This window comes from Lepisosteus platostomus, chromosome 23 (genome assembly GCF_059453375.1).
Source record: "Lepisosteus platostomus isolate fLepPlt1 chromosome 23, fLepPlt1.hap1, whole genome shotgun sequence".
NCBI lineage: Eukaryota > Metazoa > Chordata > Actinopteri > Semionotiformes > Lepisosteidae > Lepisosteus > Lepisosteus platostomus.
Genome location: NC_142633.1, coordinates 10,551,478 through 10,566,552, shown reverse-complemented (window position 1 = coordinate 10,566,552; position 15,075 = coordinate 10,551,478).

Genomic DNA, 15,075 nt, shown 5'->3' with positions numbered 1-15,075 from the left:
CTGGAATTAATGACAAATGAAGCTGATTCCTTCCAGATGTGGAAGATTAATAATCTCATTACCAGAAAGGAAGAACGAAATAAGAAAATGGAGAGAAATAGGTATTTTTGTCCAGATGCCAGAGCTAAGTAATCATGTTTAACAGTAGCAAATAGTAAAGATGTGAGAGGTTCCATCTTAGAGATAGTTCTGAAGGCCTCTTGATTTTGGGTGCTGTGGTAAAAAACTGAAGACTGCATTGCATCATTAGATGGTACTTTTGGAGTAATACAAGCATAACTACACAAGATCAGACATCAACTTAATGTAAGTGCCTCTTGAAGGCTATCCTGAGGTTTAAGGACAGTTAATCCTACTAAAACAAGACTCCTATTTGTTTACTATAATCATCAACTCGTAATACAGGGATTTTAAAGCACTGGTGTGGTAATGATAGAGGGAAGTGGGTTAGGATTAGAGATGCAGTCACATAATTTTTAAGGAATGGAGCAACCCAAACATGAAATAGTCAAACACAAAAATATACTCAAACAGCTATGGCAATGAAACATCCTTGGTAGCTAAATCCTGATTGACATTCCTGTCTGTTGCTGCATGATGGAGGAAACTACAAATAGGGCCCATCGAAAGATGATGGAAAAAGCATTAATCGAACAAAAGCCTCAGCAGTAAAGTTGTAATCCTAAACACCAATAATGCTCATGATGCAGAAAATGAGTGTGCTGCCACTGAATGTCAATTAGCTCTGTCTGAGAGCTGAACATTATCCACTCAATCCCTACAGTTTTTAATCCATTTTTTTCTACAAGCACAGGCGACATACATTTGTATGGATGTGGTGTGGATGTGTCTATTGTCCTTATTGTGAAGGTTTGCATGGCAAACCTTGGAGATTGCAGCCACCCCCCCAGATTTGCTTTCCATTTTTACTGCTGGGTGGTATTCTATAGGTAGAATATCTTCTTCAAGATATGGTGCAACACCATTGCCCACAGAAGGGTCTTGGTCCTACAATCAACAGGTTTAGTACTTTCTTCAATTTAAACAGAAATCAGCACTAAGACTTACAGACAACTGGACGTTCTTTTTTGTGATGTACAGTTCAGTATGTATTGCTTGTGCTTGTGTGAAGTGTCAAAGGTATTACCCAAATCATTTCCCGACCGGAGACTTATTAAATTACATTTCAAGCCATCATTTAACATCCATTAAGAAACAATATATGAACTCTCCATGCATTTGTTTATATTATCTCAAGAGCTCCTGTACCACATTAAGCACTCCTTAAAAATACGTATTTTATACTGTTGCATCAAATGCACATCATCTGTCATCTGTGTCAGTACTAACATGACACGAGAACAAGAGCTTTTGTGCCCTGAACAGGGCCGTTACAGCATTGCAACACATCAATGTTAAAGACAGTATTGTATAACTTGGGTCATTGACCTTAACGCATCATGGCATGACAATTCATGCAAGGCATTCAGAATCACAGCGCTGGCTGGCACCTCTGATACAGCGTCTATACTGTAGGTCTGTCCATGTTTTCTTTGAGGTCAAGGCGACAAGGTTATTTTGAAATAAGGCTGTACGTGCATTAAGCTTTTTGATGCCATAATTACCTAATCAGGAGCTCAGTAAATGACAAACTTTATGAAAAAAAATCTGAAAGAAAAATCAAAATCTTAAAATGCTAATAGTGCCTTGTTCATATAATGTAACAGGCTTGTGGAGAAAATCTATTCAAGTTGGAGGAAACAAGGAAATGGCAATCTTCTGCAGAGATCTGGAGTACAGTTTGTTCAAAACCCATCGGGTATGTTCCACATCATATAAACTTAAAATTCAGAAGCAAGACACATTTGAAAGAATCTTGTAGTAGATCCATGTTCTTCAGTTTCTACAATGTAAACAGGTTTTTATTTTCGAACACTATCAAATTAAAGTCATTGAACAGAAGTAATTCTGGAAGTAGCTTTTCTGCATTGCAAATTAAGTACTTCTTACCATATTCATACCATATTAGATTATAAAAATTAGTGCAACAGTTTGAAATCCTGGCCATCACTAATCCCCCAGACATACATCAGTTTAAACCCAAAACTGAGCCAAAGGTCTTGATTGACAAGCGAGGAAAGTTTTAATTGGAAGTTCTCCAGAGCTTAAGCAGCATAATCAATGTGTGCCCTGAAGGTGATGTGTATTTATTGGGCTTTTTATGTGTAATTTAAGTTTTCTTGAAAAATGTAGTGTCTATACACATAATGTGCTTGAGCATTTTCATATCATATTGTCATTTAGTGAAAACCCAGAGTGCTTAAAAAGATAATATTTTATTTAGGTTCCCATGAAGAATTTTTTTATCTTAAAACGTTTTTTTTTTCTTTAAAGCAGCTAATGTTGGTGAAGGTGCAATGAGAACACAAGTGATTCTTGGGTAAGAGTAAAATACAACATATCTCTTTCTCTCACTGCTTTTATCCAGGTTGCTCTCATTAGAATTGTAAGCAATTTTAAATAACCAACAATACAGGACTTGCCCATTGCAGTTGCTGGCAATAACATTCACTTTATTATTGATCAGAATTGATTCACAACTGCTGGACCAGTGAGGCTTAAGATCTGACAGCCACATTTCAAGCCTTTGTTGTGGTAGTGCAATTACATATACAATTGCTTTGCAGCATTGGATCAGAATAACTTAGCCAGCAAAACCACAGTGAGTGACAAGAAGATTTGTTGTTGTAGCCTTGGAGGTGCATGATGCAGAGCTAAGATCAACCTTTTAAAGGTCTATTGTTTTACCTCTTTGCACCAACTGAGCCCAACTCTAGTTTAGTAAGCCTTTAATATGCACTTAAATAGAAGTGTTGTCTGCGCAAGAGCTTTGTACAGTAAGTGCTCAGGTGATAAAAGAGGATTCTTCTGTCCTTCTCGACCATAAAAATTTTAAAGAGCTTTTTCCCCATTCTTCTCAATAGGGAAAATGTGTATTACTTTCATAGTCAAGAATGTTAGAGGTTGCTTTATAGAAGTGCATCTTGATGAACACTAGAACAGATATTACAAGACCTTGAGCCATTTCTAAAGAAAACACATCAAGGTATTGGGTACCAGCTGATTCATCTGGTAACATCCCAACAGCCTTGAAAAAAGGAACCTGTCTGAAAATCTGACAATCTGATGTTCTATTCGGTTTTTGGTTTTACTTCACCCAAGCCAGCATGGAAGTATGGAGTGTGAAAGTAAGGGGAATTATTTTTTCAGATATATAAGCTGTGTGCTATTATTGGTAAACGTGATGAACAAAACCAAAATCATCAATCTGTGTCTTTGAATATCAGTATCCATTCTTACTTGACGATAGGCAAAACTGATAACAGTCAGATAATTTCTCAATTTTACACCTTAGTGTAAATTCATGTTGTCTTACCTAAATATAACCTTTACATATAACTTTGTTATATTTAACACATGACAAACCATGTTTACATGTCACAAAGTGAGATTGTTACAGGCAAATATTTTTAAAACATTGGGTATTTTACTTAGGTGCAGTATAGAAAGATACAGTACAAGGCAAACCTACAGAATTGCAGTAAAATTTAAACTTAATTTAGGTGCCCTTGCATTTCAGATTTTGTTTCTATATTTACTTTTTATATTGGGGAGTAAATAATGGAGATCTTAATTTTAGGATGGACTATTGACAGTCTTCTGTTTTGCTAGCTTGAAACAAGCATGTCTGTCTTAGTTGCGCAGAGGAAATATTTTACAATAGCCATTGAAGCATTCATTTGATTTATGCTACAGCCACAATGGCAAACAGGTTTATACCTATTGTGATGGTAACTTTTAAGAACACAGCTGATGAATGATTATAGACCTTAAGATGGCATAAAAATTTGAGTAACCAACCATTTGAATGATTTTATAGGTGTTCTGCTCCATGACAGCTGGAGATTTATCACTGTGATAAAAGACAGCCAAGGCCTGGCTTCTAACAGGAGCTGAACTAGCTTGTCTTTTGTTCCTCCAGAAGCTTCATTTGTTATGCCTGCCTCCTCTGGAAATGTCTGCTAGTTCCCACTCAACTCCCAGGACTGAGGGCTTTTGCCTACAAGGTAAATAAACATTCCTGGTGATAATCACTCTTTTTTTAAATGGACCATTATTAAAAGTGATATCCTATTTTGTTAACCGCCTAATTGATAGTAACAGAAAATGCCCAAATGTGTTTTCTCATTTAAGTAGCTTTATTCTAGTGTGCATCATAGTGCTCTGAAATGAAATGCTGTTCTTGAAACCTCTACATTTATATGACTTTTGTCAAATGTGCTCGTTTTAATTTTCCATGAATTTCTAGGTAGTAGTGTAGGAGTTTCCAGAAAAGTGCTATATACTGTAAGTGTAATCTATTATTATTATTATTATTATTATTATTATTATTATTATTATTATTAGAGTAGTGTGAAGTAGAAGTTCTGCACTTCGATGTAGATTCAAATACTATATCCTGCTGCTACATCTCTTGCACAAAGCACTTGAGTCTGATCACTCCTGTACAACCATCTGTGCAAATGGTCACCATAACATACATGGAAAGACATAGTTTAACCTCTAGAGTGTCAGCCAAAATAGAATAGTAATATTTGTCAAAATGTATCTGACTCCCTTTTTGCAAGACACAACAGTGAAAAACATGAATAGGGCAAAAAAGTAAAATGCAGAAAGGTAGAAACACAGCAATATTATAACATACAATGAAAAGAAACTTGGCAGGAAACTGAAGAATGGGACTAAATCAGTCACCAGATTTCAGGTGTGCACAAGAATACCTCCGCTTTCTGGGCCACTGGGAACCCATTCTTGGCAAAGGCTATCTGTGCAGACATGATGGATTACACCTAAATGAGGTGGGCACAAGTCATCTTGGAGCAAGACTCCAAAAAGATATCCAGAAACCTTTAAAGCAGAAAAAACAGGGCAGCAACCAAAGAAAACGGAATGGGAGGTTACATGGGTAGCAAAGGCCAAGGAAGGATTAAAGAGAAAATCAAAGTAAACGATCAGGTAATTAAGTGTGTATACCTAAATGCTAGGAGTATCAGAAACAATTTAGATGAGACAGAAGCTACCACGTTAGCAGATTATTGGAATCAAAGATACAGCTAAACGAAAGTGATGGAGATTAATGGAACAGATAAACACTGCTCCAGAGAGACAGGAAAGATAGAAGAGGGGGAGGTGTATCACTATACAGTATATCAAAGAGTGTTCAAGTTCAGGAACTTAAACTAGAGGAATTAATAGTCTCTGAATCTATATGGGTAAGACTCGCTAAAAACATTCCAACTTGGAATTTGGTATAGACCACCAAATGTAGATGTTAATTATATGATTATATTTCAGGACTGTATACTGAAATGAATAATTTACAGGCAGAAGTAGTAGTTTTTATCGGGAACTGCAGCTTTCTCTAAATCATCTGATCTGCCTGATATTTTTTAAACTGTACAGGTTTAAAAAATAAACTGTGCAGGGTGAGTCCAAAGCATACATTTACAGTGTGCATTCCTTTAAAGCAGACTTTAAAGGAATGAGACATGGTTTAAGATAAGTAAAATAGGACAGATATGAAATCAGTGGAAAGGATGGAAATTGGATGTTTTATAAAGTTTTGCTTGAAGCACAGAATGAATTGATCCCAGAGTAAATCAAAAGATGAAAAACAGTATTCCAAATGGTTCAATTCAATTTGGCAAAAAAAATAGTATATGGAAAAAGAAAGCATGTTATAAAATGATCCATTTAAAGTAAATGTGTACTGTACAAAGAATTGCAAGCACAAGTAAAAATCGATATCAGAAATGTAAAGAGAAAAAAGATGTTTCGAAAAAATCAAAATATTAGACTCAAATACAACTTACCCGCAGCTGAAAAAGAGAATGCAAAGCACATAATGACAGTAAATCAAACAATCTGAAAGTGAAGTAAAAAGAAGTGGCTCTTTTGGAGGTGCTGATGAGAGACGGTGTAGTCTTAATGGTTCGGAGTCGGAACAACTAAGCAATAAGCAACTAAGGGTTAAACAGGTATTTCACAAGGTATTTCTTACAGCAGGTGTTCTGTGTCCCTGACAATAGGAAGGAGGAAAATAGACTGAAAGGACAATTTAAAGGTGTTATTCCACTGAACATGCAGCTCACTAGGTGAGCCACCCAAGAATCTCACTGCTGTGCAAAAATTAATGACGCTTACATAAGGTTAAAAGCAAAATAATGATTAATTTTCAGGCGTAAGAGTTCCAAACCTGATATACTCAACAGGAACATTCTAAATTCTAAAGATGGTGTGCTGACACTGTCTTCCTGCACTGTGGAAACAAACCAGCCCGTTTTTGGCAGTGGTACTAGTCAAAACTATCGCTCATAGCAATTATTTGTTTCTGTTTCTGATACTTTAGGGTGTTTGCAGATTACATTCATTTTCTCCGGAATGGAATGTCAAGGATGACAGCTAGCAATGTTACTGGAGCTTCTATTCCTAGCAGGAATTTCAGCACTGAAGTTCCATCTAGTATCATAGAAGTGTAACAGATTTCTCTCTGCATAGTAGAACCCTTTTTTAGTTGTTCACTTTCTTATGTTGCCCTGTCATTGACTTGTCGTATAAATATACCTGAGCAGGTTGTACATTTGCATAGGGATGTCAGTTATATTTTATTCCCAAGAAAATATTTTGTTTTTTTTAAAGGCAAGTAAATTCCTTATGACCAGTCTGATTTGAATCGCTTATTAGGATTAAAGGTCCTCCTATCATCAAGGGAACAGGACAGGTCATTAACAGGATACTTCTTTTATTGCAAGCAAAGACGTACTGTATCTTCGGTGAAAGCCCCATTCTGTGAGCACTAATGCAACTCACATACAAGAAAAAAACAATCTGGGAAGTGTACTGAAAAGACTAATAGGCTACAGTCTATGGCTTCTTCGCTGGGTAGCCAACAAATAACTATGCACTGCTGGGAATGTGGGTTTTGTGATTAAAGCTGTACAGACTAAACTGAAATTTGTCAATGAGCCCAGTCAGCTTGTTTGGAGAGTTGGCTTACTCACCCTTTCTTTGCACTATGTAAGAATATATTAAGAGACATTCCTTAAATATATTTTTTCTATGTTTTATTGAAGGTTCTCGTAGTTAAATAAAGCCATCCGACCAGTGATTAGCTATGTATCTCCATGAAACAAAGCAAAGAGCATGGACAGTACTGTATATGAAATCCTGGGCTATGCCATATCTTTCTCAGCTTGAGAAACCAGGATGAACAAAAGAGGCACATTCCAGTGATTCACTGATGAGAAGGCAGAATGCAGTCAATCCACAAAAATTACAATTCTCTGAAATACATAAACAATTCTTAAGAAATGACTATTGTGACAATTTTGACCTGGTTTCTTCTATTTAGCTATTTCTAACCATAATTTTTGTCTTGCACATTCTCATTAAAATCAGGACTTTTTTTAATTCCAAAGATTTTTTTTTCTTGTGTGGTCTGAAGCAGAGCCAACTGCACTTCAGAGCTAAGTGTAGGGAAGTTGTTTTTCTACATGTTAACAATGTATAGAATAAGAGCAGATATTAATAAGAGAGAGAGAGTCTCCCTGCACAGTCTTGTCTTTTGGCTTAGGCATCAGAGGCTAATCGCTGTCAGATCACTGGCTACCGCCTATGTGCTTGGGACCTGAAGGGTTAATCCCTATGTTAAGGTTTCTCTGAATTACAGTCATGTAGATTTTCTCAGGCTGAGGTCAGAGATCAGAAACAAACTTGATAAGAAACAGGGCACTTTTTAGTGTCTCTACATTTCAGCAAAAAGTGATATCTCATCTTGATCCACTTAAGGTTAAGGGTGAAATTAATTTAAGCCAGAAGAAAACGTTTTGTTAAATGATAAACTTGTGGAGACTTCACAGTTTGATTCATGGAGCTCTGCCCTAACTCATTCTCTGTAGCACGTATGTTTTCCTACCAATTTCTTCGCTGACAAAACCTCAGTTTGAGTGTGATTATCTTTTATTTAGTTTGTGCATTCATCCAAGGGAAACCTATATTCAAAAGACTTACCAAGCTGTAAAAAATTTACTTAAAATATAACTCCATCTTACAGTAAGTAAACCAATCATGTATACAGCAGTTGCAGTGAGTTCAGGAATGAACTGTAAAAGCTGTAGTGCAGTCTGAATAGAAGGGTCTTGAGGTGGAAATTGGTGCACTGAGGCAGGAGAGTATAATAGTAGTTAGAGCTCTGAACTTGTAATTATTGGGCTTTGGTTTGAAATCCCTACTGGGACACCGGTGACCCACCACTAAGCACGACACTTCACTCACATTACTTCAGGATACGCACTTTGGAGAAAAGCATCAGCCATAATACATGAGCAGGAAATAAGATGGAGAGGACAAGAGGAAGTATAAGGAGAGATACGGTACTGGTGATAACAAGGGAGGAAGCGATAAGGTCATTGCTGGGTAGGTACTGTAAGTACTGGGATTTCAAACAGCTGTAGGTAGAGATCAGTGATCAGGAGGTGAGAAGTGTGGGAGAAACAGTAGTTGCATGGGATAAGTGAGGCAGGGAAAATCATAAGCATTTGAGAGGTTTTGACTCAACTCTACTATTGAGTGATTTGGTGCTTGTGCAACTGTGAGACTGATTTGGCTTTGAGGTACTTTTCTGAGGAAAGGATAGCCTGGCCTTAAGGATGAGGCCTTCAGAACCCCTGCCCAATAATCTGCTGAAAAGATGATACTGTACATTAAAAGAAAGGGTGTGAAATGATTAACACAGAGAGAGGAGTTAGAGGTGTTTTCTACCTATACTTACAGTATACTGTACTTAGCCAGGAGTGGCATGGAATAGACCTGAAACTTGCACTGCAGACATCAATTAAAACTGTCAATTAAAAAATACTTTTGGGAGGACAAGTGGGTCATGTTTTGTGATAGCCCTGGGAGAGCAGTAGTTATGTTTTCTGGGATCTCTGCACAGGTAAAGCATGACCAATTTGAGTGTTTAAATACTGTGCTTCAACTTAACCTCTGCCACAACCTTCCTCCCACAGAGCTCATCTGTAAAGACTCTTCCTTAGATTTACTCTATGCTATTTTTCTAACCTCTGTAAACGTTTTGGGGGATTTTTTTATGTTGGCGCAGATTGTTGCTTAGACCTGCTTGGTTATTTAGCATGTCCAAAAAAGATACGAATAAGATATTGCCCCTCTGGAATCAGTCCAAAGGAGAACATTCTGAGGCATACCCTGACTACTCAGAATTTGATTTTTAAGTCTTGAACAGAGAATGTCAGGTTATCTGATCTGATACCATTACTTTTTTCAAGAAATTACTGAATGAGACTCTCAGGTTGTTTAGCAACTAGTCACCAAACAAGCTAAATAGGCTGAATGTCCTCTTCTCATTTGCAAATGTTATATTCATATGCAAAGAAATATATTGAAGATGCATTGATAGTGTTTATGGCATGAAGTGCATACTGTAACTACCTGCTGTCAGCAGAGTCCTCTGGAGTAGGGCCAGTGAGAAAACAGGTGTTCAAAGTTTTTTTTTTAAGCAGCAGCACCTGGAGAGCTGGAAGAAGCTGTTACATTTTCCAAGTAAACCCAGAATAACAGGATTTAGGTTAAGATCCCAAATGGACTAAAATCCATATGCCACAGGATTGAGTGCCTCTGGACTTGAGCTTTGAGCTTTCACTTCTAGTGTTTTTATCTCAATCTCATGAAAGAAAATGATAGCAGAAAAAAGTCCCCCAACAGAATAATTATGATTAATTGTGTTTTTGGATTGGCCTGGAAATCATTTCCAGCACTGTATAATGTGCTTTTTATTTTATTTCCATTTGCATTTATACTGCTGTGGAATCTTCATATTCATACAAATCACTTAAAAATACATACAAAGTTCTGTGTATTGTAATCTTTGTATAAGATTTTGTGTACGCAATAAAGTACAGAATGGTTCTTTGCAACATCTGGACACATTCCTTGTACACTCTGCCTTGCTTGGCACTCAAGTATTCGTATCTATAAATAAACTCTCAAATAGGAGTCCCTTGGTCTTGTAATGAAGAAAATTGAGATCTTAAAGACAGCTGTTTCATAAGCAGCAAATGAATGATCTTAGAGTGGCCTTTAATTTGAAGAATTTGCATGAGCGTGGCAGATTTTGCTTATTTTAAGTTAACTGTGGTAGAGAGTACAGCACGTTATGTTTAAATGTTCACCAAAATAACAGTGGTGAAAATGTTTTTTTATTATTTTTGTGATGCAGACTGACATTTTACTGTGAAAAAAGGGATTGTTTGTAATGGTGAACCTCGAAAAGGTCTTGTATTATTAAAACCTTTTTTTTGTGCCGTTCAATCATAAAACCTTGCCAAGAGCATTTTTCAATTAACTTTAAAATACTTGTGTCAATTCCAGCTGTCCAACTCTAGATGGCACTAGTAATCTTGAGAATGGCTTCCCCTGGATTTAAGTTTTCTTCACCAGCAAAGAAAGAAGTAATTTACATTTTTATTAACTCCAGCGAAGTTCCTGTGTATTACAGAGGTTTTGATGGAATTATTAAAAATGAATTTTTAGCTTTTAGTAAAGCGGTACAACTCAATAATTCATTACAATTTGCCACTTTAACCAATTTCAGTATTGCATTACACATGAAATCAGTAGATTTCTTTAACCCACCTTTTGAATTATTCACAGCAAATATCTAATATAATATATTTAATTTTAGATTCTATGCATCCTGATATGGATGTGTGAATATACTTATGATGGATTTTAACCAATAATGATTGCTTTAGCTCCTATGATAGAGGCGTTTTAAAAGGTAGTTATCATTTACTTTACTTATAGGTTTAATACATGTAATATAATGCCATGAAAGGAATTATTTTTTTAATGTAGGCATAAACGTGTAACAAAACTGTGGCCTTCTAACATTAAAAGCAATTATCTTTATGCAATATTTACTTTCCGTACTATGTTCATTTTTTGCTAGTGGTTTTGATTAGATGATGGCACATGAGAAAATAGAATTTTAGATAAAATTACTGTAATTTTGGTCAAGTAGAGTCATGCATCAAGAGTGCATCAAGAGGAGGTTCTGTGGCTCAAATCCACCTGGCTAGGAAACCAACAGCCTCACCATATGGACAAGGTGATCTGTCCCCACACACTTCCCTACAGGGGTGGTGAAGATGGGGTTGGTGGAGGATTGCTGAGAAGAGGATTATGGCAAGGAAAAGCTAATGACCTTCATATATGGCATGTGTAGGAGGGACCAGGTGAATTTCAGAACTTCCCATGCTAAATCTATTAATGTCAACAACATTTGATATTATTTATATTATTTTTCTGTGGCCTTATTTGTAATAACAACATGCCTTTGTTTTTTACATCATTATTTACAACATTGGGAATTATTTATAGAAAGTTTTGTTCTGATTTTAACACCTTTTTGCACTTTTGACTTCTCAACACCACAATATTGTGATATAAAGTTTGTGGTCATCTACTGTGTATGATTATTTCATATCAGACAAGTCAGCTACAGATGGATGAGCATATATACAGTATGTATGAGCTGAAATTGACTTTGAGAGTACTGTTCACAATACTGTTGTTTAATGCTCTTCAAGTGTACCATTTACCCCCTCATTTCTTTATTTGAATAGCTAATGAAAAAGCAAACACACACTGGTTAAACACCTTACAATTTATGTTCAAACATGGACAACAGCTTTTTCTGGAAAATAACAAGTAATTCATGTTTTTTCTACAAACTTTAGAACACTTCTAACTGGTCTTCTTCCTGTTGCATTAGTTATGTAATGGATAGATCCATTAACTGGTCTAAAAAACAAACAAGAGCAATTGGAAAACATCTGACTGTACTATAATCAGAAAAACACATCCAAGACAGATCCTTTTACAGCTACTTCTAGTTACCTTTGAGTGTACTTGATCAGCCAATACAACAGTTGTAACTGATTTTATATGCATTTCTAACCTTTTTTGTAGTTAATCATAATGAGTGCTTTAAAATTCAAGTATCGTGCAATCATCAAAAGTTTGACAGTCGCAGACACTAAACCTAAAGAAACATGTAATTATATGTTGAAAGTGTTCTTTAGCAAAAAGGCAGAAAGTGAAACATTATGATTGTGGGGCTGTACAGTAAAAACAAAAACTATATTAATAATGAAGCTCAAGTACTAATGTTCTAGTTTTGGTGTTCTCATGAAATTCAAATTAGAAAAACAAATTGATTTCTTTTATTTTATTAATGAAATCTGAATTCATATCCATGCTTTTTCAAGTAACACTGAGGAATTCTTGCTTTTAAACTGATAGTTTTATTATTAAAACCACAGAAAATATTAAGAGCTCATTGCAGATTCTTTCTGTGTGGACATAAAACACAAATATAAAGCCATAGGGATCTATGATTTTTTAAACGTTACTTCAAAAGTGGTAATACCTTGTCTTGGTCCAGTTTCTTGAAATATATTACTAATTTCTGTAGTATAAATCTTATCATACATTAATTTATTTCATATAAGATCATGTCCAATTGCTGTTAATTACATGGTGCTTTGGTGATGTGGATGTTTTCTCGTAAAAGAATGTTTATCCTATATTGCTAAGCATATCAAGTGTTCATACGATTTATACCGTCTTAGGTGATGGGTGGCATAGACATAAAAATGAATATTTTGAATCAATCTTGTCATCAGCATGCACATAGTTTCCACTTTGATTTTAGTTTTATAATCAGAAAAATTCAAAATGCTATGCTATCTTTGGATTCTTGTGATTTTTCACAATCACCAATATACTTATTGGTGGAAATTGTGCAATTTAAACATAATTTAAAGATGCTCACTCATTCTTTTTACCTCATGATGTACCTACTGTATTCTTCTGTGTGAACTACCATTGCACTAAATATAAAAGAGACCTTTACATTTGTTTATATGCTAATACTTTGTGAACACACATCCTAGTCCCTTTGTTTTATAGGTCATTGTGTCACTTTGTATTCACATAATGTATAAACACTTCAAACAATTTTTTAGGACCACAAACTGTGTTCAAGCAGCCCTGCATTCAGCAACATGTATCTCTGACTGAGATGGAGCACCATAGTTTTTATAAATTCAGAGTTTTCTCCAGTCATAGACAATCAAGTTATAGCAAATCTAAAAATATTTTTAAAACATTTTTAATATGTTTAAAAAATGTTCTGCCTAAAATATATTTATATCTCTTATTGTAGATAAGATGTAGATCCATGGTGTTCCCCTTCAAAATTGAATAAATACCAATATAACAGGAAGAATAAGGGCAGCTCCGATAACTAAAGTAATAATATCCACTTAATATACACTTAAATAATAGTATACACTTAAAACTACACATTACCATAATCTTTTTATAGAAACAAATCACTTTTTTCCACTGGAACGCAAAGTACCAAAGAAAATATATAGATGGAAACCAGACATGTGATTATTAAGTCTTTAACACATTGTGACATTTACAATTGCTATTTTTTATTTTAAGAAAGTCTGGAAGCTCTTGTGATAAAAAAAAAGCAATCCACTAGTCCTGACACATCTTGCATTCTTTAGAGTGCGGAAAATATTTTATTAAATACACCACACACCTTTGCATAAAGCTCAAACTGACACAGTCATAACCAGAGAAACGGATTGCCCCTTGCTACATGGAAGTCCAAAAACAAATCATTAAGAATTTTTTTTTCTGCGAAACAATCTCCTCTCAGATAAGAGCTTCTTTACTGCAAAACACATTTATTTGTGCTAGAGTTTAGCCATGCATGTATGCTTGAATGCAAAACTGTTTACTCTCACAAGATTAGGCTGCAGGAAACTTTCGACTTTTGTTTTCTAATAAAGACATAGTATTGTATTACGTGCCTATGCTTGTACCTTCTCACCACCCAGTTATCCAAAGGAATGGATAATCCCAAAATAACCATCCATTCCCTTGAATTACAAGGGCAGATTCAAGATGGAGTGGCGTGAGAGCAGTTCTTCACAATTAATTGCTAATCACTAGCAGGTTCCAATCAAGCAGTAGTATCTGTTTCATACACACAGGGTATCGTTGATTACAAGGATCTATGTGAAGCACAATCTGTTCTCCACACCCCTGGCAATGTATTTATATCATTTTAGCATACAGTATCAACTGTTAAAGAGACAAAGGGATACTTTGAAAGACTGAAAGACACATTGGTGAGTGTAGACTGCCATGTGATCAAAATGTCCAGTGAAGGATAACTCTTAATACACCTCTTTTGAACATTTATTTTAACGACTCTGGTTGACATTCTTTCCCATATGAGTTTGTTTTTTGTAAAATAACGAAGGTAAAATTCCTGTTACTTTCAGAAAGAAAGCAGGCAGTACAGCTGTGAATTGTCTGAATTAAACGAAATCCTCTTCCCCTCATGAGTGTAGCATACTGGATTCCATATAATAAACAGTCTTATGATGAAGTGAGCAGTCTGAGGCAACATGAAGTTAGTTTTTTTTTCTTTTGTAAGGATTATATCAACTAAATGTTTATCTCCACTTGTTTTGTTATCCAGAAGTATAATACACTACTTCATGTTATTGCATATTGGACTGAAATGCTTCAGAATATCGTGGATACCAACAGGTTTTAATCACCAGTTTTAGTCACTTTATAGAATAATTTAAAATATTTAAGTACAACCTAGGGAGAGTATGAAATATTATAAATATTTGAAATGTGTTTAGAATGCTCTTCCCAATTAATTTTACAGCCTGCAGACTCTTAGCTAAACTTTCTCCCACAGACAATTACTAGTTTGGAACCCAAAATAAAAATATTGCTTTGCACCACTGCTCCTACAGGTTTGAAAAAGCACAAAACAAACAGATTGCTAAAAGAAGCATTGGACCATGATGAACATGATCTAAGTATTAATTCATT